Source organism: Canis lupus, chromosome 17 (assembly GCF_011100685.1).
Source record: "Canis lupus familiaris isolate Mischka breed German Shepherd chromosome 17, alternate assembly UU_Cfam_GSD_1.0, whole genome shotgun sequence".
Lineage (NCBI taxonomy): Eukaryota > Metazoa > Chordata > Mammalia > Carnivora > Canidae > Canis > Canis lupus.
The window spans coordinates 5,902,594-5,929,409 of record NC_049238.1 but is presented as its reverse complement, the minus strand read 5'-3'; the positions used below and the strand labels follow the sequence as shown (position 1 = coordinate 5,929,409).

The window sequence follows — 26,816 nt, the reverse complement described above, 5'->3', positions numbered from 1 at the left end:
AAAGACAGAAGGACGAGAAGTGGCTGGTGGGCCTGGAGGGACCCCTGCAAGATCGCCTCGTGGGTCTTGACAGAAAAGGGTTGAGAAATCTGTGCCAGGAAGTGGCTGGGCTGCACCTGTTCTCTGTCACCAAACCCTCCTGGTCGGGGCGGGGGGCGGGGGGAGCTGCTGTGTTACCTTAAAGATAAGAAAACCAGGCTCGGGCAGATAGAGGACAGTGTTGTGGGTACAACTGTGTCCTGCAAAGAGGTATGTTCGAGTCCTAACCCCTGGTACCTGTGGATGTGATTTTCCCCGGGGCTAGGTGTTTTGCAAATCCAATCCAGTTAAGGTGAGGTCACGTGGGTGGGCCTAGTCTGACAACAGGTGCCGTTATAAGCAGAAGGGACGCTGGACTCGCCCACAGGGAAGACCAGGAGCGCCCCGCAGGGTGATGAGGCGGAGACTGGAGGGTTGCGCCTATGAGCCAAAGATTCTGGGCGATGGGAGAAGCCAAGAGGCAAGGAAGGATCCTGCTCCGGATCCTTCAGAGGGGGGTACGGCCCTGCCGACACCTCGAGTTTGGCCTTCCAGCCACCAGAACCGTGAGAAAAGAAATCTGTTGTTTTAGCCACCTGCTTTGTGGTGACGTATCACGGAAGCCACAGGAAGTGGATACACCAAGTTGTCACCCGCTTCTGCTGTGTGCCTGAACGATTCCGTGTTTGGTTCCGGGGGCGGGTGCTGAGGAGCAGTGCACCCCGCTGGAGCCGGTCGCTGCGAGGTCTGGAGAAACGGAGGAGGCTTGAGGTTCGGTGCCGCGCAGCTGGAACGGGACGAGCGTGATGAGGGTGTTGAGGATATTTGTGCGTCATCAAGGGCTGCTTGAGGGCGAAGGAGCCGCCTTTCCCCGTGACACCAGCTGTGCTTCCCCGAAGCAGGGAGAAAATCGGGAATTCCTGTAGGACACAGGGGTGTTAAGAGTGGGGGAGCGGGGAAGGGAAGGGCTCCGCTGATGTCAGGGGTGGTGGCTGCAGGCTGTCGTCCCGGGGGGGGGGGACCCGGGGCGCCCACGGGGAACCGCAGCATCTGGGGCGGAGGCCAGGCCCGAGAGGAACAGAGGCCACCCGGGGCCGTGGCAGCCGCAGGAGGCCAGGGAAGTGGCGCTGGCGTGGGAGCCGTTGACGCGTGGGGCGTCCGTGATTCCCGATGATAAATCACCCTGCGAAGGCACTAAACACCGTGCTGGCGAGTGACTCAGCGCCCGGGCATGCCGGGCGCCTTGGAACGTGGGCGCCCAGTTATGTGGCCCGGGCTGAAGGGGTTAGTATCTCATGAATGTGCGTGGGAGGCTGGCCGCGGTGGAGAAAGGGTTAATAATTAAACTGTCTGCGCCACCACAATGGGCCGGGGCTGCCCGGGGTCCCGGGGCTGACCCCTCACCCGCCCGTGGTATGTGGCCCCCACGGGGAGGACCGCAGGAAGCTCGGACCTTGGCCCGAACAACAAGGGGTTTGACTTCGGGGGCCGCCGGGTCGGAAAATTAGTGAGGCCGATCAGGAAAGTCAGTCTGGCTTGCCTCGTGCTTGGTAAGGAGGGGGAGAAAGGTGAGGGTAGGGGGGCTCCGGGAAATCCTGGCTCCTCGGCGGTGGGGCTCATCCCACTCCGGTCTCCCAGGGGGAAGGGAGGCTCAGGGAGGCTAAGGAGGCTCTGCGGCCGGAGAGGGTGGCCGAGCCAGGAATGAGGGTGCAGGCCCGTGGGCTCCCGATGCCTGCAGCCTGAGCACCCCCACCCCGCGCCGTGCTGCCCCCCACCGCCCCGGCTCCTGAAGCTGCAGGAGAGGAGGCTGGCAGGCCCCGGGAAGACCCCGCCTCTGGCCCTGCCTGTTGCGGGTGGTCATCGGGGAGGAGGGGGAGCAGGGCTGCCAGCCCCACGCCACCCTTGCCTGCCCAGTGGCCTTGGCCAGCTTCCAGGCTTCTGGAAAGGAGTTGATGGTGCCTTCCTGTGGCAGGTGGGGCAGACGGGATGAGACTTCAGGGTGCCATCCCGTCCTAGGGTTGCGTGATTCTTGATTTCTGGGGTTTTGAGATGATAAAGGATGTCTGCATGTTCAGAGGAGCCGGGCTCCGGGGCAGGAGCCAGGCCTGCGGACGCTGAGCATCAGTGCCCCCCCCGCCCCCCGCCCCCCGCGCCCTGAGAGCTTCCCTGGCTTGTGGCCTCCGTCCCCGCGGAGGGCAGAGGGCAGCTCTCACCCCACAGTGCCTGCCCCTGCCCGCCCCCCTCCAGGGTCTGCGGCAGGAGTCTGTCCCACTGTCAATCTGACAAAGGCGCTGGTGTCTTGGAGACTCCCTGTGCTTGCCCGGGGGCTTAGCACTTCCCACTGCAGCTCGCCCCGGCCTCAGAGACCCTCACCCAGGTCCCCGGGGTGTCCTCGCTGCCTGAAGAGTATACACGGAGCATGGGGGCCGTGGCCACTCCTCAAACCCATCCCTTCCAGCTGTTTCCCTTGTGTGATCCACAGAGCGGCAGAAACGCTGCCTCCTGGAGCAAACTTCCTACAGAAGGCCAGTCCCCTGTCTGTCGGTCTGTTCCAAATGGGAGCCCCAGTTCCTGGGAAGGTCCTTCCCCGGGTCCTTAAACCCATGGCTGCCGGTGGGTGCTGCTCAGTGATCACAAAGATGACACATGGGTGTCCCCCTCCGTCCCCCCCACCCCAGGCCACCAAGCTGGCCGAGAGCGTGGGAGTCTCTGGAGTCACAGCGCGTCCCAGGGGAATGCCTTCCCTCGAGTGGGGTGGGCAGGATAATGAAGGCCCTCACGTGCTACGCTCGAGAACCTGTGAACAGGGCACAGGCGGGATTAAGTCAAGGTACTGGGATTCGGGGAAGATCCCGGATTACCCAGATGGGCCCCATGTCCTCACGGTGGCAGAGTCACTTGGAACGATGATGTGAGAGACCCAGTGGGCCGTTGCCGGCTTTGACGGCGGGAGGGGCCAGGAGCCAAGGAACCTGGGCGGCCTCCAGACGCTGGAAAAGCCAAGGGGACAGACTGTGCCCTGGAAGCTCCAGAAAGAACGTGGTCCTGCAAACACCTTGATTTTAGCCCGGTGAGACTCATGTTAGGCTTCTGGCCTCCAGAACTGTAAGATATGAAATTTGTCTTGTTTTAAGCCATCAAGTCTGTGGTACTTTGTGAGAACAGCAACAGAAAATGAATGTACCGGGTGACACGTCTCCGAGAAGAGCTCTCCAGGTGCACGGGGCCAGGGATGGACACGGAGCCGCAGGAGAGGTCTGTGAGCTCACAGGTCCTGGAGCCTTCGGGCCTGCGTGCCGGTGCGGCGGGACCCCAGCAGCTCCGCGCAGAGAAGGGCGCTCTCACCTGCCCGGCTAGCTGGCGTGTGGGCGTCCGGCTTGAACAGCTCCCTACAGGCTCTGGGAGCAGGTGCAGCAGGTGAGTACTCGCCGGGCTCCAGAGGCTGGACGAAGGGCCTGCAGGCTCTGGGAGGAGCGCATCAGGGCTGGGAGGTCCCGCGTCTGTCCTAAGCGTTTTCCGTCCAGCCAGGGATGGGCATGTGCCAGAAGAGCCCACGGGGGCAGGGGCCTGCTCGCGGGCCATGGAGAGCAGCCTGTGGGCAGAAGGGCAGGTGGGCGTGGAGGATCCCCACCGAGGGTGAGGAGCAAGCGGGAGCAGAAGGCAGGTCAGCCTGAGGGAAGCGCCTAGAAAGGGCGACGGGCAGCGCTGACGTGCTCTCCCCTCTTCTCACCATCCCGAAGACCTACCTGGAAGCCACATGTTGATGAGGCTGGGTCCCAAGATGCGGAGCGTGTGTGGCCCCTCGCCCCGTGGACTCACGGTGTGAGTGAGGTGTGGCCTCGGTTTGGGACCCCTCGAGATTCCTGGGTTCACCTCTTCTTTGGGCCCCGCCTCTACCTTGGAAGGTTAACCAGGTCTAGAAAGAGCCCCGTGGTCTTGAGAAGGCGCCTCGTGTGCGGCTGGAGAACGTGAGCGCGACGAGGTCGTGTTGTGGGATGGGACGGGACAGCCGCAGGGTTGGCGGGGTCCTGGGGCGGAGCAGCAAGGCTGCCGTGGGAGGACACCTTCCGCTCTTGAGAGCGTCCCCAAGTCTCCGCCGATACTTCTTTGTGTTTCTACCTGTTTGCGTGGGGGACCTCATTCCATGCATTTCACACCTGCGGCATCTGGGCACCTGCAGGTTCTAGAACAACAGATCCGTCATTTTTGATGAAATCGATCCTTTTCAGGCATAGCCAGGGTAAAGGAGTCTTTACTCCTAAAAGTAAATGTTTTTTTTTTTTTTTTTGAAAATACGCTTTTGAGACTTTTTAATGGAGGAGTCGATGAAATCCGCTCCAGCATCCCTTCTAAAGCACATTCGTCGGCCCTTACCCTATTACGGATACAAAAATCTTGCCCCCTAGATCCTTCACGGGGAGCCTCCCCCTCCTGTTAGGCTATTAATACCTGGTAAGGACAGTCCAGCTCCCTTTAACATAAATTCTAAACCAAAGCATGATGTGCAGAGACATATATAATTATATATGCTTTGTCTCCTGCCTTTGTATGCCCACAACATTTATGTAAAATTGTACACCATTAAGGTAAAGTAGACAAAAATCAGAATTTTAGATAGGTGTCTTTTTTTTTCTCACACAGCAAGTGGGTGGTGGGTGGAAATCCAGGCCTGGGCTGTCCTGATGCGGGGTTGTCCTCTCTCTAAGGGGGGGCAGGGAGGCCCCAGACAGTGAACGCTTCACCCCAGGCCAGAGCAGCCTTTCTATCGACATTTATCAAACGGCTCCCTGCCGGGCATTGGCTTTGCCCGTGGCGGGAAGGAGCACAGGGTCTGCTGGGTGGGCGGTCCGAGCACCTCCCAATCTGTGCCCGAGGGAGTGGGTCCCAGGAGCTCCCAGGAGAGCAGTTAGTAGGAGCAGTTAGTGAGGAGGGAGGGAAAGGCAGTGTTTTTTGGCTTTTGTTTTTAAAGATTTTATTTATTCATGAGAGTCACCGAGAGACAGGCAGAGACACAGGCAGTGGGAGAGGGAGGCTCCATCTGGGGAGCCCGATGCAGGACTCGATCCCAGGACCCCGGGGTCACGCCCTGAGCCGAAGGCAGACGCTCAACCGCTGAGCCACCCGGGCGTCTCGGGAAAGGCAGTTTGAATGTGACACATTTTTCCTTTGAAAACTTGCTGCCCCTACTTGCCAAGTAGAAATTGGAACCACGGTGGTTTCTGGATGTTCTCACACTTAAAAAAAAAACAAAAACAAAATCTGGAGGTGATAGGCAGCGCTTCTCGACCTCTTGAGGAGCCTAGTCCTTAATTGGACACGGAGAGCGTTCCTGAGATACAGTGAGGGTGTTTATGTCTCTATTTAGGACACACCTGGGGGAAGATTTCTGTTTTTCAAATCCGATGACAAGTGTCAGCCCCATGGCTTTTAAAAGAGGGGCATGACCGTTGTACCCCAAATGTCAGGCCCCGTGAGAGGTAACTGTTTTGTGGTGGGTTTACTCCCCTGGCTCCCCCCTCCCAGAACCCCCATAGGGTAGGTGGCTGAGCCGTCGAGGACTCTGGGACACTGAACTGGGGCTCCCCTGGGACAGGCCAGCTCTGGGGCTGCTCCTCATGGACAGAAGCCCGTCTGCTCTGAGAATGGCTCCCTGGGGTCGGTCCCTGCCCCTGCTCCTCCAGAGAAAGGGGTGACGGGATTCACAGTCCTGCAACCCTCTCACCTGTGCCTCGGGAGCCACACTGGGACCCCTGGGGAGGGGGCGGATTTCCAGTCAATTTTAAACATTTTAGACGGGGAGGGGGGTCTTCACGTGGTGCCCGGCCGCGCTAGCTCCAGGGGCAGAGCAGCAGCTGGGGTCCCGGGCGCGCCCCTCACCCCGCCCCCTGGCTCTGCTGCCGACAGGACAGCGTCTGCACATTCTGCGTGACGTGGGTGAGTGGGGGGGGCGGTTGTGAGAAATTCAGCCCTCCCAGCGAGACCGAACGAGAGCTCAGCGGATTCATTGTCACGAAGCGCAAACAGGAGAACTGTGGGCACGTTCAGCCCTTGGCTGGACACGGTACGTCATCGAGTGGAGCCCACTGTGCCCTGGACGCCGAGCAACACCTGCAACCTCAGCCCCGTGACTCCTGGACCTTGGGGCCTGGCCGGCCACGTGATGTCGGGCGTCCTTTGCTTTGTCCTCCTCTTGTCTCCGCGGGGACAGGGGCCTCGCATACTCAGTGGGACCAGGAAGTTCAGGCCTCGGTGGCCCTCTGCTCCTGTCTTCGTATCGCCAGCGGGTCCACCGAGTCTCTCCGTGGTCCCAGCGCCAGGGTTGGAACTTACCAGCTGCGTGACCGTGGGCAAGCGTTTACCCTGCCCCAACCTCCGTTCCCTCATCTGTCAAATGGGCGTGAAGAGCCTTGCTCCGGAGCCGCTCCGGAAGGCGCTCGACGTCTGCCCTAGGGCCTGGCGTTTGTAGCTGCTACAAAGAATGTCGCCTTGTCACTTCTTCGCCGCTCTCCTGCTATCTTTAAAATAAACTATTATTCCTTCCTCTCACCCCCCCTTTCCTGGTCCCACTGATTTCCTGTCTCGGGCCGTTCTCCTGTGCTTGCTCACCGAGAGCCCTGGCTCTGCTGCACCTCCAGGCCCCCCACTCGTGTCCAGCCCCCCGGGGACCCCAGGCCAGAGGCGGCGCTCGGGAGCAGCAGTGACTCCCCTGAGAGGTGCCCCGGGGCCAAGTGGGGCAGGAGAAGCCCCCGGATCTGCTTGCAGCGCACCCTGGCTGCGGCTGACAGCCTCCTAAATCCGGGGCCTTTTCTTTCGTGGGGGCAGAGATAGTGTTTTGTGCGGCTGTTCCGTGGACACAGCTCCTCTGGGAGGCTGATGAGGGAGAGCGCGGCCGGGGCGGGCGGACCTGGGGACCCGTCTCGTGGGAGAGGAGTCCCGGAGCAGGTCGTTTGGAAAGCAGGCACCAGGGGACCAGAGCGAGCGAGGGGGCACCTGCATGCCTGTGGCCCCCATCCTAGCAGGGTTTGCCCCCACCCCCGCCCCGGCTGGCTGTCGAGGGCTGGCTCCGTCCCAGCCCCACACGATGGGAGCTGGCTGTGGGGTTGTACGGCCGGCCTGGTCGATGGGGGGTTGACCCCAGCCTCTCCTGACCCCCCCGAATGGAATTAGGATTCGAATCTCCTCCTGGTTCCAGTTCAGTGAGGCGTGTTTCTGGAAAAGCACCCGGTGTTCGCGATGTCCCCGCGCAGGGGCGTGCGGCTGCAGCGAGGGCCGGGGGCACCCCACGGCAGGCCGCTCGGCGGGTGGTCCCTGGCACGTGCTTGGGCTCTTTCTTTTGCCGGTGGGTGAGGTCCCGGTGGCCCTGAGGGAGAAGGAGGTGCTACGTGGGGTGGGCACCGGACGCCCTGGGCTCCTGGCTCGCAGCACCCCGGGTGTGGGGGGCTCCGGGTGCCCGGCGCCCAAGGCCTGGCCTCAACCCCATGCGGGACGCTGAGCGACCAGCGGGGGGGCCCCTCCTCCCCAGGTGCTGGCCTGAGGCTCGCAGAAGATCCCGCTGGGCACCGCTCCTCACCGGGGGGTGGTTCCAGGAGGCCCCGTGTCCTCCGGCCCTGGACACCGGTCCTTGACCCGGGCCTCGGAGCTGGCCCCTCGGCCTTGGAGAAGGTTTTATGGGGCCGCCGGTGGGGAAAAACCAGGCCTTTCTCTGTTTGCCCACTCCCCTGGGGTTTGACTTAGTTTGACGAGGTGCAGATAGCACTTTATTGCACCACTCCCTACGCAGAAAAATCCCTGCAAGTTAGGGATTTCCTATTTATCTTTTAGTTTTATGGCCATTTGGTGAAATGGCTACGACTGTGGCCTGTGTGTTTAACCGTGTAGAGCTAAGTAATATACGGAGATCTGATCACCCCCCCCACACTCACACACACCGCACCCGTTCACACTCACACTCTCACATTCTCTCTTAAACACTCACACACACCGCCTCTTACACCCACACTCACCTTTTCACGCGCACACTTTCATCCATTCTCTCATGCTCACACACCTTTTTCACACTCATAGTCACACACTCATACACATTCTTTCACACACACACACATACCCTTCCACATTCACACACAGTCACACACACTGCCATGCACATTCGCATACACATTCTCTCTCACACACACACATTCACACACATTCTCTCTCTCACACACATTCTCTCTCACATACATTCTCTTTGTTACATACATTCACACACACACATTCTCTCTGTCATGCACATTCTTTCTCATACACACACTTTCTCTCTCACACACACATTCTCTCTCTCATGAACATTCTCTCTCTCACGCACATTCTCTCCTGCACATTCTCTCACACACGTTCTCTCACACACACATTCTCTCTCATATACTTTCTCTCTCTTACATACATTCACACACATTCTGTCATGCACATTCTCACACACACATTCTCTCTCACACACACATTCTCTCACACACACATTCTCTCTCTCACACACACATTCTCTCTCTCCCACACGCCGCCTCCTGTAACTCTGCTCCAAGCTGTGAGCCACGGGCCGCCGCGAGCTGCTACAGCTCTCACTGCTCCTGGAGCCCGTTGGGTCTGTTGGCTGGTTTGTGAAGGGTACTTTGTGGAATCCAGGGCAAAGGGGTAGGCTGGGTGGAGTAAGGGTTGGTGCTCCAGAATGTGCTTTATTTACACTTCAGTTAGACCATTTTCACATCTCTGTTTTGTCTACTGGAGCTCTTCATGAGTTTTCACTTGAAGAAATAATTCTATTGCTAAAAAAGATTTGAAAATGCCTGGCCCCCCTCAGTCGGCACTAAGACCCTTGGGGAGTATGTGGGAAGCACCTGCATCTCCACAACCAATGGTGCAGGGAAGTGGGTGACGTCACTGGGTGTGAGTCTGGGACTCAGGGTTGGAACCTGAGGGGCCTGCATTAGTGGGGGTGGAGCTTCTGGAAACAACAGTGCTTTGGGGGTGAAAGAACATTCCTCTTTAGAATGTTTTTTGGGAAAGTATAGGGCTGTTTTCTCATCTGTGACCCACCTGTCTGTCCTTCATCCATCTATCCACACACTTCTCCACCCACCCCTCCACTGTCTACTCACTACCGGTGCAGCCCTCCCTTTCTAAGGCTACCCCAGCCCACCCACCAGTGGCCATTGAGTTGTGACTGGGGAGAGCTGGCTGCACATGCTCAGGATGACCTGGTTCACCACAGTGGCCGAGGAGAGGTCGGTGCACGGACCACTGCAGTAGGACCCCCTGCTGGACCTGAGGACGCAAGAGGGATGAGATACCATTGCAACTGGAGGAGGAAGTCTAACCCCACAGGCTGACCAGGGTGTAAGCACAGGGTGGGAAATAGCAGAGATGCACATCTAGGAGTGTAGCTCATCCTGGGGGGTCTCCCTGCAGGAGTGGGTGAGAGGGAGAAATCTGGGCAGGTCAGGGAGGCAGGGCCTCAGTGACTAGCCGTGGCCGGGCTTGGACTATCACAAGCAAGGCCCGGGCCCTACCCTGGCTGCCAGCAGATGCCTGGAATCAGAACCAGGGGTCAAGGGGTAGACCAGGTGTCTGTATCGAGGAGGCATCTGCAAACATGCTGGGCCCGCTCTCATCTCAAAGCCTCGTCAAGCAGTTCCCTCCATCTGGAATGGTCTCTGCTCGGATTTCTGACGGACTCCAGCCTTCAGTCTCATTTAGTCTCTCAGTGAGGTCCATGTTGACTGATCCATTTAATGTACAACCTGTCCCCACGCCCTTCCTCTCCTTTTCCCTTCCCTGTTCCTTTCTTCCCCCGGAATACATGTGACCTTTAACCTACTACATAACTTATGTATTAAGCTTATCGTTTATTATCTACCTCTCCCTTCTAGAAGGCAGATCCTCAACCAGTATCTGTTCAGTGATTAGGAGGGACTCTCTGGGCCAAAGCTTGGCTGTGGCAGGTAGGGGCCATCCTCTCCCCATGACCTCTCACAGGGCAGGAAATAACGTGCAACTGATGGAAACGTACGAGGTCTGTCCGAAGGATACAAACCCAATGCATTCTATTTGTCTGGGACTATAAAAATGCGGCCAGTTTACCAAGAGAAGAGGATAAAGCGCCACTGCCATAGATAAGTCCCCCTCTCGTTATGCCTGCCTGGTTGCTACCACGATTATCCCCATTTTAAAGATGGGAACACTGATGATCTGGCAAGTATTGGAACTCACCCGGGGACTCGTAGCTTGAAAGTGGAGGTTGCTGCTCAGGCCCTGCACACTCCAGAAGTCTCTGTCACCCCTGCTCTCCTGCCTGTCGTTCAGCGTTCAGCATCTTCCCCCTGCAGAGTGTCAGAGAGCTGTGTGCTCCCGGGAAGGTGACACAATGTTGCGCTGCGGTGCCTGTGACTCTCACCCCTATGCTTTAATGCTGTCCTTGGGGTGGGGAGGGGAAGCAGGGTCAGCGAGCAGCTGAGGCTGGGAGCCATCGAGGGCTGGTGCACGACAGCCGGCACTCAGCCCCTTGAGCAGGTGCACACATCTGGGTTGAGCGGCTTGGGGTCTCGCCTTGCAGTTTTAGGGTTTCTCCATGTTCTGCTTCTGCAGAAAGGGGTTGGCTTGCTGTGTTCGCAGAGGCTAATTAGATTTCAGGGCAGCTTGTTCGGGATCCCTGGGTGGCGCAGCGGTTTAGCGCCTGCCTTTGGCCCAGGGCACGATCCTGGAGTCCCGAGATCAAATCCCACGTCGGGCTCCCGGTGCATGGAGCCTGCTTCTCCCTCTGCCTGTGTCTCTGCCTCTCTCTCTCTCTGTGTGTGTGTGACTATCATAAATAAAAAAAAAATTAAAAAAAAAGATTTCAGGGCAGCTTATTGAAATTGGGTCCCACCTGAGCAGCCCTTGTGGCAGGGACGCGGTGGCTGAATTTGCCAGCAAAGCCCTGGATCCAAAGGTCATCACTTGACTCTTCACAGTTTGCAGCATCGTGTGTGTGTCTGTGTGTGTGTGTGTGTGTGTGTGGCTGGGGCTCGAGGCCAGGCTGCTGCCCTGGTGCCAGGGCTGGCCGGGCGCTCGGAAGTCCAGCCACGTAGGCAGTTGGGTCCCTGCTCCTCTGTTCCCAGGGAGGTGTTGGGCATTCCCCAGTGACCTGGCACAGACAGCACAGAAAGTTCTGATGACAGGAGGCCCTGTTCCAACAGATCCTCCCCATGTCGTTTCGATGCCCGCTGCAGCCAGGATGCTGTGCCTCCTCTGAATGGAGCTGATGTCCTCTGTTCGAATTCTTCTCCTTGGGGCTCGGGGACCTGTGTGAAATGACCATGCATGATTGGCCCAAATCACTGTCACCTAAACTGGCTGCTCTTCTTCCCCTGACCCCTTCTTCCCCTGATCAGGGTGTCCTGGTTGACCCGGCAGGCACCGACCCCCTCATGCGGTAGTGGCACAGAAGCAACATTCACTGGAGCCAGCTGTGTGCCAGGCTCTGGGACACGTGGCTAGAACAGTCTCTGCCCTCCAGGTGCTCATGGTCTAGAGGACCACCCAGCGAGGCGAACACCTATTTCATGCAACTGAGAGCTGAACAAACTGGAACATTTGTGAACCAGGTACGTGCTTATAGCTGGGAACCGGTGGCCAGCAGGACAGATACAGGCTTGCATTCTTGTGCACTGAGTAACCCAGATAGCAGCTTGGGGCCCAGAGAGAGAGAGAGAGAGAGAGAGAGAGAGATGGGGACGTGGGGGAGGGGCCCTTCCACTCACCTGGGGGCTTGGCAGAGGTCCATGGAAGAGGTGGCATCTAAGCTGAGGCCGGGGAGTTAGGACCTCGTCATTTAACAGCTGGAGGAGGGGGAGGGCAAGGGAGGACTAGTGTTTCCAATAGAAGGTGCAGCGTGTGTAAGGCCCCAAGGCCAGAGGGTTCAGCATAACAGGGGATTAGTGGGCAAGGTAGGGAGGGGCGAGTGATTCGGGAGAGGTAACGGGGACAGGTCGTGGGGAAGGGAGAAGCATAGAGGTGCATGGAGGCTATGACCCTCTGGGGGGTGGCCAGTGCGGCATCTGGCAGGTGTATTCAGGCTGGATGTTGAGGCCCCAGGGGGACTGGAGGGTAACTGTGGCTATGGAGGGGGTGCTCACCTCCAGGGAGAGGTTGAAATGAGAGAGGAGGGCCAGGACCCAGCCACAGGATCACCGCAAATGAAGCGGGGCAGGTGCATCGAGGGAGGGCAACCCAGGGGCAAGCAAACCCTGAGAGGAGCTTTCCCTGCGAGGGCGAGATGGGGCCGGGATCCATGGAGGGGGTCCCGGGGGAATTCACCAGACAGGTCAGGGGCAGAGAACTAGGGAGAGGCTCTTGGCGTTAAGGAGGGCAGGAGGGGCAGTGGCAGGAGGTGGGGTGGGACATGAGGAAGGGGAGCGGGGAGGCCGACCCAGAAGGGCAGAGAGCCCCGGGGGCACATGTGTGCTGCTCTCTAAGGCCAGAAGCTGGCATGCTTGGAAGTCTGTTGCAAAAGGCTGCTGGAAGCAGAGATGGCTCATCCATAGGAGTGGGAGGGGGGAGGTCAAGATGGGAGGACTCCCCGGATTGCCCTTGAGAAGGAGGGACCAGACGGTTTGAGGTGGGCCTGTCGTGTGGCGCAGGGTCAGGGAGATGCTGGAGGGGGGCAGGGTTCTCGGCTGACTCCTGTTTCCTCTGGAGGTGAAGTCCAACGCTGGCGGCAGAGGGCGGAGGCTCAGGGAGGATGGTGGCGGGTCTCTGGGGCCTGGCAGCGGGCTGGGTGAGCTCAGAGAACCACTGGGCCGAGCTCAGGCTCTCCGGCGGCAGCAGGGATGCGGGCGTCGTTGGCCACTTGGCTTCGTCCTGTGGAGGTAATGCAGGTAAAGGCAGGGGCAGGCCTGGGTTCTGGGCCCCAGCTGCACCTCTGACCTCGTGTGACCTTGGGCAGTGGGCTCTCTCCCTGCACCTTGGTTTTCTTATCTGTGTAATGAGGAGGCCGGATTAGAAAAGCAATAAAGCCCCCTCGAGACCTGGGATTAAATTTAAGGCCACAGTTTGAAGATTGTATTTATTTCACTCCTGATTAGCATAGGAGAGGAGGAAATGAGAAGTTAATATTGAGGCATGCCTGAAATGTGAACCTAAGAAGTGGGAATTTTATCACTACTTTGGGATTTTGCCTTGAGTTCCCTTCCACAGAATTTAGGTTTGTAGGTTAATTATAAAAACGTTTCCAGGAAAAAAAAAAAACCCTCCTGATTTTTAATGGTTGATTTATGTAGTTGCTGGGTTCCTTGTCTGTTTCCCTGCTGTCGGTCTGATGTCGGCATCTAGACAATTCCAAGGCTCTGTGGCATCAGCAGCTGACAGGGCAAAGGTAGGGCGAGCAGGTGAAGGCGTCCGGTTCTGTTACACGTTGGCAGCTCTGATGAAATCATCTATTTCTTCACTGGTTCGTTCTTAGATTCATCAACGAACCTTTGGTGAGAAGACGGCTGAATGGATTCGTGTGGGGATTAAGAATGAGGGTAGGGAGATGATTTAATAATTTCATTTATCTCTGCTCTCTTGACCTCTGCCTGTTATAATGAAACATTATGGAAATTAAAAACAAGCCATTTATAACATCCAGGAGGGAGGAAAACGCAAAGAGAAAGCAAGTGGGCCCTGAGTGCACTTAGCTGTGTACTGACTTTAAAACTAAAACCCGTCTCAAGGGATTTGAGAAATTTGAGCAAGAACATTGTTTTCTCTCGTGAAACAAGCACCACTAAGTCACATGGCAGTATGTAATATGTAATGAGAGGAAGCATGTTTAAGAAAAAAATAATATTTCTATTCCTTCAGATTCCATTTTATGGGTCGAGAGAACACAGGGAGCCTGGGAGCTCCTCTTACGTCCACCAAATCCCCCGAGTCGTGGCCAAGGTCATCAGCCATCTCCTTAGTCCCACCCGTTTCTCCTTTGAAAGAAGAAAATTCTTTTTTTTTTTAAGATTTTATTTATTTAAAAAAAAAGATTTTATTTATTTATTCATGAGAGACAGAGAGAGAGAGGCAGAGACGCAGGCAGAGGGCGAAGTCTCCAATTGATTAAATGACCAAATGGATATTGAATACTCTACCATGTAGCAGGTTCTATGCCAAATTCTGAATACAACTGCTACCAAAGCTGGCAAAGTCTTTCTTAATGGAACTAGGAAATTTCTGCAAAGTTCGACAAATAATACTTCAGTGTTTTACACTTGTAAAGCGGGCTCCTTGCAGGGAGGGGAGCCCGATGTGGGACTCGATCCTGCACCCTGGGATCACACCCTGAGCCGGAGGCAGATGCTCAATGGCTGAGCCACCCAGGTGCCCCTGAAAGAAGAAGAAAGTTCTTTAAGAGCATCTCTACTTTTGTGCGATCTGTGGAGACACGGCTCCATCTCCAGCAACGCTATGATCCCAGGGGATTCCTTTGCTTCTCTTTTAAAGATGAACCAAAGCATTATATGCAAACAAAAAAAGCACCCAGAGCATAAGTGCGTGTATATCTTGGTGACTTATGACAAAGCGCACATGCAGTTGTCAAGAAACAGAACTTTACTAGTATCTAGAAGCATCCCTTACATCTCCCCTAGTTACCACCCCTATCCTGCTCTCCAGAGGTGGCCATTATTCTGATCTTCTAATAGCACAGGTTGTTTTTGCTATTTTTCACCTTCATATAAACGGAATGATATTCTTTGAGAACGAAACGTATTGTGCTGTGGTTGGATGGAGTATTCTATAAATGTCAGATCACATTGACCATTTAGGTCGTCTATACCCTTACTGATTTCTGCTCGTTGTATCTGTCATTTACTGATTGAAAGTGTTGAGGTCTCCAGCTAAAACTGTTGGTGTATCTACCTCTCCTTGCATTCCTGTAAGTTTTTGCTTCTTGTATTTTGATGCCCTGTTATTAGGTGTATACATGTTAGGGATTTCTATGTGTTCTTGGAGAATTGACCCCTTTATCACTATGTGATATCCAGGTTTCTTTTGATCAGGGTTAGCATATTATATCTGTGTTCCCAATCTATCTCTGTGAAGCCATCATCCCTGTTAACTGTGTTCCCCCCACCATTTCCCTGGTAGGCAATACAGGGAGTCTAGAGGGTGCTGTATTAGGGGAAGTGCCCCCAGCTGGGATTGCCCTGGAAGTCTTCCTACTTGGAGAACTGGCATTTGTTATGGAAAATACTTGGGGGCATATTATACACGATTACCTTCCCTCTTCCTGCCAGAACCATGGCAGGGATCTTTCGTGATTCTTCATTGTGAGAGCTTGGTGGACTTCCTGAAAGCAAAGGCCCCCCTAAACTGTGAAAGCCCCAGGAGTTTCTTTTCTTTAGGCTAGTCTACACTCAGCCTCTAGCAATTTGTCAAAATTACCACTTCAGTGTTCCTACCAGTTTATGACTAAGTTTATGATCTTTACGTAAAATCTTGGCTGTGATTCTTGACGTATCTTGTCTCTGCCGATTTAGGGGTGGTGGTTTGTCCTGCAACACCAGTCCCTGAGGAGTCCAAGAAAAGTGATTGTTTTCAGTTTTCCAGATTTTTTGTGTTGTAAAAATGATAAGCTAAGCTATTTACATGTTGGAGCTAGAACTGGAAGTCTGAAGTTTGCTCTTTGATTGTGTCTTAGGTTGGGTTTCATGCCTGTTTTCATAGTTTTTTCCTCTTCTTTTGGTGGAACAAATCTGCCAGTACCTTCTTGAGGTATGTGGGAGGTAAGTACTCTGATACCTTGAATGACTAATGCTATCTTTGTCATATCCTCATACTTAGTTGGTAGTTTGGTTTGGTACAGAATTCTGGTTTTGAAATTCTATCCCCCCCCCCCCAATTTTTGAAGACTTTACTACATCATGATCTCACATCCGGTGTTACTCTTGTGAATGAAAATCGTTCTGATTCCCGATACTCTGTATGAGACCTATTTTTATCTCCCTGATGGTTTGTGGGATTTTCTTTTTGTCCTCAGTGTTCTTAAGTGACATGATGACCACCTTGGGGTGAGTCTCTTCTCCTCTATCATGCCAGGCCTTCAGTGGGTCCTTTAGGCTGGAAACTCATGTCTCTTGAGTCTCAGAACTATTTTTACATTAGATCTTGATGATTTTCTTTTCTCTTTTTCCTTCATTTCTTCCTTTCTCTCTCTGGAACTCTCTTTTCAAATGTTAGACTTACTGAAATAAGCCTTCGGTGTTTCCTCTGGTTCTTCTATTTCATCTTTTTGTCTTTCTAATAAGAGGCAATGGTTGGTGGGAGTTATGGCTGGAGGAATGACAAGGCGTCTTAGACACGGAAGAGCAGGGGGTGGGAAAGAACGAGGGGGTCAGGAGCAGAGGCTCTTCTCATGATGTGGTGCTCTGATGTGAACTCGGAGATGTCTGAGAACTCCAAATTGAATCTGGCTATTAGGGCTTACATTACGTCCTCCAAAGAAGTTATGTTGGAGTCCTAACCCCCAGCACCTCAGATTGTGACCTTTAGAAACACGGTCCTTGTGGAGTATCTTTAGTTAAGATAAAGTCATATTAGGAATAGAGAGAGTCCCTAAGCCAATATAACCGGTGTGTTTATAGGAAGAAGGCCGTGTAAAGACAGAGATGCAGGGAAAAAGCCACCAGAAGGTGGAGAGTGATGCATCTATGAGCGACGGGATGCTGGTAGGGTTGCTGGCCATCACCAGAAGCTAGGAGAGAGGTATGGGGCAGTGTATCCTTAAAAGTCCTCAAAGGGAACCAACCTCATCCATACTCTGATTTAGGACTTCCAGCTTCTCGAACTCTGTTGTTTTAAGCTCTGTGGTGTGTGGTACCTTGTTATGGTGGTCCTGGCAAGCATATACATTGTCCTCATATATTATCATGAAGTTGTGTTTGTCAAGGTAGAGGAGAAATGGTGGTTTTTAGTCCTTTCAATAGAGTTTGTTATCTTGGTTTAGCCTTTCTTTCAGAGGTAAGGCATGTGGCTTGCTGTGTTACTCCTGCCAAGCCTTTACAAATGTCAAGGGCAAGCTGCCTTCTTGGCACCCCCTATTCTGGGTTACAATTCAGCTTTATCCTACTCGTCCAGCCAGTTACCACCCATCCCACACTTTCAGTTCTCCACATTTTCCCCACTGCTTTTGCTCCTTCTGGGTCTGTATGAGCACAGTCCAATAGAATTTTCTGCAATGATGGAAGTGTTCTTTACCTGTGCTGTTCAGTGTAAGAGCCACTAGCTGTATGCAACTATTGGGTCCTTGAGATGTGGCCAATGCACACTATAAACCAAATTTTAGAATTTATTTAATAAAAATGTGATGTAGCACATGTGGCTTGGCTACCGTATTGGATAGCACAGATCTATACTGTAAAAAGACACAATAAAGTTTTTGTTTTCAAGGTAATTAGGGAGGTAATGAAAGTAAAGGAATGTGCTCCATCTGCTATCTTTACCCTAATGTCTCTTGCAAGTCTTAAATTTTATTTCAAAGAGATCTTAGAGCTAAACCAGCAATAGCAACGTAAAACAAACAAACAAACAAACAAACAAACAAACAAACGCTCTGGCTCCAGTAGTAGATGAGCCCTTTGTATGGTTCTGTGTGCAAGAGGTGGCTCTTGTGGTGGTTCTTCCTGTCACAGGTGAAAGCCTGGGCAGGTAGCAAGGGGAGGTGCTGCCTGTGGACACGGAATGGACTTGGGACTCCTGCTTCCAGACCTGTTCTCTGTGCGGTCCACCTTTCTTCCTTCCTCATGGGTCCTTGGCCACCTGGCCCGATCTGTGGTGGTTCAGCCTCCTGGCAGGTCAGGTGTCCTTGAAGCTTCCAGACACTGCACCAGGCATACCTCTGTGACTCCCAAATACTCAGGTTGGCCTCCCAGACCCTGCGGCCACTGGGCTGCTGGAAAACAGATTGGGTTGGTAAAAATATGTGTGTATGTGTTCTCACAAAACCTGAGAATATCACACCTCCACTTTGACAAAAAAATCTGTTTATGCTGCTCCAATAATCACTTCCTAACTGGTGGGGAAGCAGGCCATATGTCTGCGAAGTGGCTAGCAGAGGAGACGGTCTACTTCCATTGCACCTTGCAAAATACCTTTTTCTAGCTCCGAAATAAAAATAAACCAAGCCACATGCTTCGGCTCCCAAACAGTAGTCCCTGTGCGGACTGCCCTGGCTGACGGGGCGACTGGGGACCTGTCTCTTCACAACTGGCTTTGTGACCTCAGGTCGATCCCGAACATTATGTTTCTATTTTCTCACCTGGGACTCTGAAAGGTCCTGTGAGAAGAAATCAAGTTAAGAGATGCGAAAGTACTTTTAAAAATTGGGGCGCCTGGGTGGCTTAGTCAGTTGAGCGTCTGACCTGATTTCGGCTCAGGTGGTGATCTCAGGGCCAGAGGGTGGGGGGGGGAAGGGGATCTGCATGAGATTCTTACCCTCTGCACCTCTCCCTGTTGTCTCTCCCTCTCTGTCTCTAGAAATAAACAAATCCTTAAAAAATACTTTTAAAAAGTTAACTGATTTTGGCGCTCATTTCAGTTTTATTTTCAAAAATGTACTTGTTCTATGAGTAAAAAGCTATCCATTCACTATGTGAACCTGATTCTTTTCTTTCTTCTTTCTTTCTTTCTTTCTTTCTTTCTTTCTTTCTTTCTTTCTCTTTCTTTCTTTCTTCTTTCTTTCTTTCTTTCTTTCTTTTCTTTTCTTTTCTTTTCTTTTTTTCTTTTCTTTTCTTAAGAAAAAAGCATCAATGTCCTCTGTGCTCTGAATTTTCTTCATTATTTGGAAGATCTGGGAAGTGAAGCTTACCTCTTGGAGTTCTCATTATCCAGCAGGAGGGAGTTTTTAAAGGAGGACTAGGGACTCAGTGCTTGTCCTCCCCCCTCCCATTCATACGCTGAAGTCCTAATCCCCAGGGAGTTGGTGTTTGGAGGTGGGGCCCTTCCGAAGGGAGTTAGCGCCTTTATAAAAAGAGGTGCAGTGAGGTGATCCCTGTCTGCACCCTGGGAGGACAGGGTGTCTGTAAGCCAGGAAGAGGGTGCCCTGGTCTCTTCCAGCCCCCAGGACTGTGAGAAGCAGATGCCGGGGAGGCCGTCTTGTCGCAGCGTCCTGTTAGAGTGGCTCAGGGTGAGATGACGGGGAGCCTGGCCTGCAATTGTCAAAGCCCGCCCCGGGGTCTCCGCCCGTGTGGCCGCTGCATGGGACGCGAATGTTCACCCTGGGGTCCTGCTCGGACGCGTTTTGCTCCTGCCATCCCAGCGGCGCCGGCGGGGACCCTGAGTCAGCTCTCCAGACGGCATTCCATGCACGATGCTGCCGCTCGTGCGAGGAACACTGGGTGTCCCGTAGAAGAACGCTCACCCTGGTGGCAGCAGCAGCTGAGTGAAGGAGAAGGGAGGAAGCCCAGGCGGCCGAAGGAGAGACGCCACTCTTCCAGAACCTGGAAGTGCCGCTGGCATGAGCGGTAGGCCTGACCCCCGACAGCCCTGCCTCTGAGGTTTCTTTCCGATCCCTTCCAGCTGGAAGTAATTTCTCTTTGGAAGCCCCCGGGGCATTATCTGCTGGTCTGGGGGGGGCACTTACCCCCGTGGAAGCCCCCTGGGGCATTATCTGCTGGTCTGGGGGATACTTCCTCCCCGTTGGCAGCCAGCGACTTATCTGGCCGCTTGGACCGCTAGGGCCTCAAGGGCCGGGACTGCTGTAAACACCTGCTATCTTCCTGCACGAGGGCTATCGGTCGCCTCAGCCTCTGCCCCTGGATTTCGAGCAGTTTCTGCACCGAAGCAGGCCGCCACCCTTGACCCCGGGGTGCCCGAAGCCCTGCAGGCCGCCCTGGGTGCTGGCGGTGCGCTGCTGCTGCTTCGTCTCCCTCGGCCTCCCTCCCCCTCTAGGCGGCTCCTCCCACGTGTCCCGCGGGGTGGGGGTGGGGGCCTGCAAGGCGTGGGGCTCCAGTGCACTTTGCAGACTTCACCCGACTTGCCCGTCCGGGCATTCTACCCTGAGGGCGACTCTTCTCGAAGGCTCCGCTCCCTTGGCGTCCTCACCACACCTTCCTGTTCTTGAAAGGCAGCGTCTTTCCCACTCCTTCCCTGGCTCCTCTCCTCTCCTTTTCCCTCCGCTCTGCATTCTCTGCCCGCTGCATGCCACGCAGGCCCGGACGCTCTCTCTCCTGCAGGACTTCAGCTACCACCTGGAAGCCCACGCTCCTGCAGCCATGGTTCTAGGCTTTTCCTTGGTGTTGTTTCACATATACATTTCCATCTGCTTATGGCCCGGAGCTCCTCAAACACTCTAAAATACAAGTGAAGGCTTAGCATCTAGCATCTTCCGCTGTGGGTGGCAACACCACCTTCACCTGGCTGCCCATGCGGTCATCCTGGACTCACCTCTGTCCTTGGTTCCGTCCCGTGACCGGGGCTCTGACAGCCCTGGCGTGGTCAGGCAGGCTGTGCTGTGTAACAAACATCCCCGAAATCTCAGCGGCTTGCTGTGGTCAGTGTTTGATCCTCGCCTGGATGCAGTCTCAGCCCTGCCGCCTCTACCTGGACATCTCCCCCTGGGGGCGACCCCTTTCCTTCTGATGGGCTTCCTCAGCACAGCGGGAGCCTCTTTCTCTTCTGCGGACCCAGCACCTGCACCTGCTTCACATCCTCGGAGGTGCGACTCCCGTGCTCTGGGCAGTCTGTTCCCTTTCCTGTTTGAGCGCCGACCCGGAGGCTCTCGTGGCCGCCCGTCTCGGCCTCTCCGCTCTCCTCTCCCTCTGCCCTCCTCAACTCCAGGGGTCAGAAGCTCCTGGTGGCATCTCAGACAGTGTGGTATTTTCTCGAGTCCCCCAGCCTTGCTTCTGGGCGGTCCCTCCTCCAGAGCACAGCCGCAGCTCTGCCGGCTGGAGCGTGCTCACTGCGGCCACACAGAGCCTCTCTCCTCCGGGCTTCCAGGGCCCCTTCCTAGAACACTTGTTGCATTTTCTCGTGATTGCTTCTCAGAGACGCTGCCTTTACCTGCCAACTAAACGGGAGCAGAGTTTCTGGGCACCGGTCACTGTGCTAAGAAGAGCTTTATGTGTTTTAGCTCACTGAGTGCTCACCACTGCCCCGTGAGAGAGGTACTCCTGTGATTTCTCTTTAAACCATCCTGGAGAAACTGAGGCACATGGGGTTAGGGAACTTGCCCAAGCTTGCACAGCCGGCCAGTGTTGGAGGCAGGTTGGCTCCCAGCCCATGTGTGTGGCCTTGGTCACCCAAAGTGCTCTGGGTGGGGGGAGAGGGGACGGGAGGGTGTCATCTTCTTGTCTATCTCTTTGTCCACAGAACACTGGTCACTAAAGTTCTGTCCGACGCACACGTGGGAGACGTCCGCTTTCCGGTTTTCTTCAACCTCTTCCTCTGCCTGCCTCCGCGTTTCCTTCAGAAGTCCTCCCTGGTCTCCTCTTCTTGCTCCATTTCTGAACTTTAGAAGTAGGGAAATAAACTCATGAGACTCTCACTACATTTTATCCAAATGAATGAATGATCATGTCCTAACTAGTGGGCACCCCTTCTTGCTCTGCCACCTGGAACGTTCTAGATGGCTTCTTTGGGAACCGATTGCAGAAACAGCTTACCGGTCACACAGAAGAGCCATTTCCGGGACTTCATCATCCCCGGCTGTGCAATACGAGCAACATCCCAGGGATTCTCCCAAGTAGATGTCACTAATGAAGTGCACGTCACCCAACATGTCATTAACTTCAGCAAGTGTGTAAGAGTGATGCGCTTTAAAGTTCCCATTCCCTGAATAGCTTCACGTCGTGGGGAAGCAGAGACGGGCCGGGCCCCCTGTTAGAGTCCTAGGGATGTCGTAACAAAGACAGGCTGGTTTACACCACAGAAGTTTGTTTGTCATGGTCCTGGAGGCCCGAAGTCCGAGACGGAGGGGTTGGCAGGGCTGGCTGTCCCACGGCCTCTCTCCTTGGCTTGTACACGGCCCCCTTCTCTCTGTGTCTGCACCTGGTCTTCCCTCTGTGTGTGTCTGTGTCCTAATCTCCTTTTAAGGACACCAGTCGTATTGGATTAGAGGCCACCCGTGTGATCTCCTTTGACCTTACTTACCTCTCTGAGAGCCCCGTCTCCAAATATCACCTCCGGAGAGGTGCTGGGGTCTAGGACTCACCAGATGAGTTTTGGGGTGGCACAATTCAGCCCTCAACAGGCAATGACTGAAGTTCCGGCTGCTCTGGGCTCTCTATCCAGCAGCTGGGTGACCTTGGACCAGTCCCCGCTTCCCTTATCGCCAACCCCGGGAGTCAGACTAGATCACCCTGGATCTCTGCAGCTCCAAGGCTCTGTGGGAACCAGTAGTAGTGTCGTGTTGGGATGCTCTACGGCACGAGTGAGGGCTTTGGCACCAGGACCACCCATCCCTGGTGCGCTCCGGTTTCTTGATATTTGACAACAGACTTTGTTAGCTCTGCTGGGCAAGCTGAGCGTTTCTCCCGGGCTCTGGAAGCAACAGCAGCAGCATCTCTGCTGGAAACATCCTCAGTGACACGTTGTCTGGGCTTCTCCCTTCTGTTGGGTCCTGAGATGGCAGCTCCTGATCATGCACTGGAGGAAGGAAGGAAGAGGTCTGGGGCCTCCTAAGCAGAACAAGGGCACTTTCTATTCAGGGTAACTCTATATACGTGCGCTGTCAAAGATCAAAGCTGGAGCAAACCAACCAGGGAATGCAAAGCAGTCAGCAGGAACAGCAAAACCCTCACTGTGGGTGCCCAGGCAGACACACGCTGTCACAGCGGGCTTTGGCGGGCCGGGAGCCCGTCTCTACCTTTCCAGGTCCCCGGAGTCAGCCGGGGTTGCCAGGCCTCCGGAACAAGCCTGAAGTTTGCGGCCTATTCTCTACCCTGCTGTGTGCCTCCGAGGGCAGTAGCCCTGTGGGGTCAGCTGGCCCCCGAGCTCCCGGCCCAAGGGAAGAGAAGCAGGTACGGGGGCTCTCTGAGCAGGGCCAGGTTCTCCTGCCTTGGGTGGGATCTTCATCCTTCTCTTGACTGTAAGAAGCTGGTCTTCAGGGGCACCTGGGGAGCCTCAGTCAGTTAAGTGTCTGCCTTTGGCTCAGGTCATGATCCTGGAGTCCCGGAATCGAGCCCCGCATGGGGTTCTCCGCTCAGCAGGGAGTCTGCTTCTCCCTCTGCCCCTCCCCCTGCTCGTGCTCTCTCTCAAATAAATAAAATCTTTTAATAAAAAGAAACTGGTCTTTAAACTAGCTTCCTCATATTTATGCCAAGTAACCAAACTTTGCAGATTCTGTTTCCTTCTCTAGGACATCACAACACAGATGCCCAGGGGAGTCGTCGTGAGGGACCAGTGAGATTCTCGAGCGTGCAGAGCCAGCACCCAGTACAGGGCCACTGTCTGTGTGTTTATGTTGTGCGAGCCTCTGCTGATTTGGGGGCACATTGGGTGAGTCCGGACACTGGGGTGCGATTGCCCATGGGGAATGGGGTGCGTGGCTGCTCCTGAGCTCAGCACGGTCATGTTCACAACACGCACGCGGGTGCACAGCACTTTGGGGGGCACACAGCCCTGGGGGCGAGTTCTCCCTCCAACCCTGCGAGGTCGGGGCTGGTCCTCTCCCCTCACATGAGGGATGCTGCAGAGACAGAGGTTAGCGCCAGCCCTGCCCAAGGTCACACAGGTGGCAGGAGGACGCGGGTGGGGCCTGGCCTCAGCCCTCCTGCTGCTCTGAGCGGCTGCAGCCCCGGGCCCGGGCTGGGTCACAGTCTCCGGGCTCACCATGGCCTGCAGAAACCCTGCCTCCTGCCCGGGCCAGCTTGTGCGACACGGACGGAGCCTTCCACAACCACCACGGAGGCCCAGAGCGTTTCGGTTTATTTGTTTTTTATTTATTAATATTTTAAATGATTTATTCATGAGAGAGAGAAGGCAGAGACGGGCAGAGGGAGAAGCAGGCTCCCAGCGGGGAGCCCGATGCGGGACTCGACCCCAGGACCCCGGGATCACACCCTGAGCTGTAGGCAGCCGCTCAACCGCTGAGCCCCCCAGGTGCCCCAGGGTTTCGGTTTATCTGAGTGCACCACCGTGGGAGGTGTACGGACCCGCTCTGCAGGGGTCTCAAGCTACAGCAGAGACGTGGCTTTACTGAGGTTCTTTTCTTGACCATAAGAGTCAGATCACGTTTGCATGATCTGCCTAAAAGAAATGTGTTTGGGGCACCTGGGTGGCTTAGTGGTTTCGCGCTGCCTTTGGCTGGGGGCGTGATCCTGGAGACCTGGGATCGAGTCCCACATTGGGATCCCTGCGTGGAGCCTGCTTCTCCCTCTGCCTGTGTCTCTGCCTCTCTCTCTCTCTCTGTCTCTATGAATAAATAAATAAAACTTAAGAAAAAGAAAGAAATGTGTTAAACACAGACTCGTTGTTACTCAGTCAGGCCAGATGATCTGATGCTCTGTCATATTTTCAAAATTTGCAAAGGTCCAATACCCTTCTCCTATTGTAGGAAAACAGAAAAGCGAGCCCGAGGTGTAAAATTCTGGTTTATGCGGAGTTGACCAAGGGACAGGGCCCAACAGGTCTGCCTGGACTTCTCGTGCAGGCCCGTGGGTCCAGGGGCCTCGGGACAGGCCTTTGTCGGGGAGAAGTGATAACTTCTCTGTCTCTCATTCTCTCTCATTCTCTCTCTCTCTCCCTCTCTCTCTCTCTCTCTCTCTCTCTCTCTCTCTCTCTCGCATACCGAAGTTATCATATCAGTAGGGAATTCCATGTGTGGTTTTGTCACAAGGTGAGGCAATCAGGGGGCGTTGTCCCTTGATCGTCTCCACAGAGGTGGATCCCTTCCCAGGACAAAGGGCAGGTAAACAGAAGCTCCAAAATGCATGTGACCTTGCAGTGCCCCGTTTAGGGCTCCTGGTGGGGTGGTGACACACCTGCGGGAGGGGGGGCGTAGCAGAGTTAGCAGGACAATGGCCTCATCGATCGACTTGAGGGAAGGGGCGCACTCGGATCCAGAGAGGCCAGCACGCTCAGAGAGCTGGTGGTGGCCGGCCCCAGCCTGCGGGCCGAGGGTGTCCCCTGAGATTGTCCTGTGGGGGGCGGGGGGCGGGGTCTACATCTTACAGGTGGCAGGAAGGCGAAGGTGGCTAGTGGTAAGCGCAGTCGAGTAGGAGAACCCCGCTTTGGACTCGGGCATCACGAGATTGGATTCTCGCCCCCATCTACCTGGAAGCCTGGGGACAAGTAGGTCAGTCTCCCCGTGTTTCCTGATGTTGAATGAAGATGGTAACTCCGGCCTCTAAGGGATGGCGAGGGGGCTTGATGAAATGATACGTGTAAAACGACCGGCTCGTGGGGATGCAGCACAGTGGTGTTTTCTGCAGGCTGCGGGGGGATCGGGCCTGCCAGGCAGGCTGGTGGTCTCGGCCCGCGGATGAACCTGCCTCAGCCTCGGCGTCCTTGTCTGGAGGACGGGGATTGCAAGACCAGCCTCATGGGGTTTTCGTGAGGCTGATGGGCGGTCGTGGATGCAGAAAAGGGATCAGCATGAAGCATAAAATGCCGCCCGAATCTGGAGGCTGTTCCCAGGGGCTCCGAGGCTGGGAAGCAGGGAGATGGGGGGCGGGGGGCACCAGGGAGGGCGTAAGAGGCGGCTGTGGAGACAGGTGGCCCTTTGCTAAATGCCACCCAGAGCTGGCCCTGGCTTCCACACCCCGCTGCCCCTCATTCCCGCAAACACCCTTGCTGCCCCTCTGCGCCAGGCCCCTGTGCTCCGTGCGTGAGAGCCAGTGACTTCGTCTAGGCCTCCTGCAGACAGTTTAACCCAACCCGGGGGATGGCAGGCTGGGCTCACGGTTCCCCTGCCACTCACGCGCCTCCCTACTGTCATTCCTCTTGGGTTCCTCTTGGGTTCCTCTTCTCGCCTCGCCTTGGGTTCCCTTTCCGCCACCGAGGACCAGGCTGGCTTGACCCTCTGCCCCAGTCTTTGCAGCTGGTTCTTCTGAGGCTTTTCCCACAACCTCCCACCCTGACAGCCTCTCCGGATCCCCTCCAATGCTGACCGCGCTCGGGGCTGTGCCACCCAAAGATGCTCTTGGAGGGCGTGATCACTCACGGTTGATCATGACACTGTCTTTCGAAAGGGCCCCAGGAGTGGTGGAGCTTCCTGGCCGGTGTCCCCGGGGCTCTGGGCAGCACCCCCCCTTGGTGTGTCCCAGCAGTCGGAGTCACGGGCCTAGGAGAGGGAGGACGGGGATGGAGACCCTGTGCGTCCTCTGGCTCTGCAGTCCGGGCGCCCCCTGCCGTAGCTCTCCTCCTGCTCCCCCGGCCCAAGCCCTCGGAGCCCTGAGGCGTCTCCTGTGAGCACCCCGAGATGGAGCGGGAGCGTGTCCGGGGCCCACCTGCCCCGTCTTTCCTCCCGAGCTGTGTGACGCCGCCGCAGAACCCGCGTGGAGCGAGTGGTTCCTGGCTGGCAGTCGGAGGAGTTTAAGAATGACGGCATTTTTTCTTTACAAGAAATAAAGGAAAAGACTGTCTTGCTAAGTCAACAAAGCTGCTTGTATTGCTGTTCATTTGGCCAGGCAACTCCTCATCGACTTGTAATGGGTTCTCGCTCTGCCAAACCCGGTTTTCGCTGCACTCAAGACAGTTTATCATTGGAAGTGTTCAGCACATCTAGGGCCGGGTTGAGGAGCTCCGCATCGGCGGGCAGGGAGGGTAGAGGGGGTTCGGAAAGAAGGTGCCCCAGGAGTCTCGGGTCCCAGCCCTTTGAC

At 55.3% G+C, this 26,816-nt stretch overlaps 1 long non-coding RNA gene across 1 annotated transcript; it reads left to right on the top strand.

Moving 5' to 3' along the window:
* The first annotated feature begins 1,393 nt into the window (after nt 1–1,393).
* On the top strand, nt 1,394–23,914 carry LOC102151840. The gene is made up of 5 exons (XR_005372030.1): nt 1,394–1,568; nt 3,153–3,435; nt 11,546–11,633; nt 19,114–19,520; nt 21,367–23,914. It is a non-coding gene; the product is annotated as an uncharacterized LOC102151840 (long non-coding RNA).
* The last annotated feature ends 2,902 nt before the right edge of the window (nt 23,915–26,816 follow it).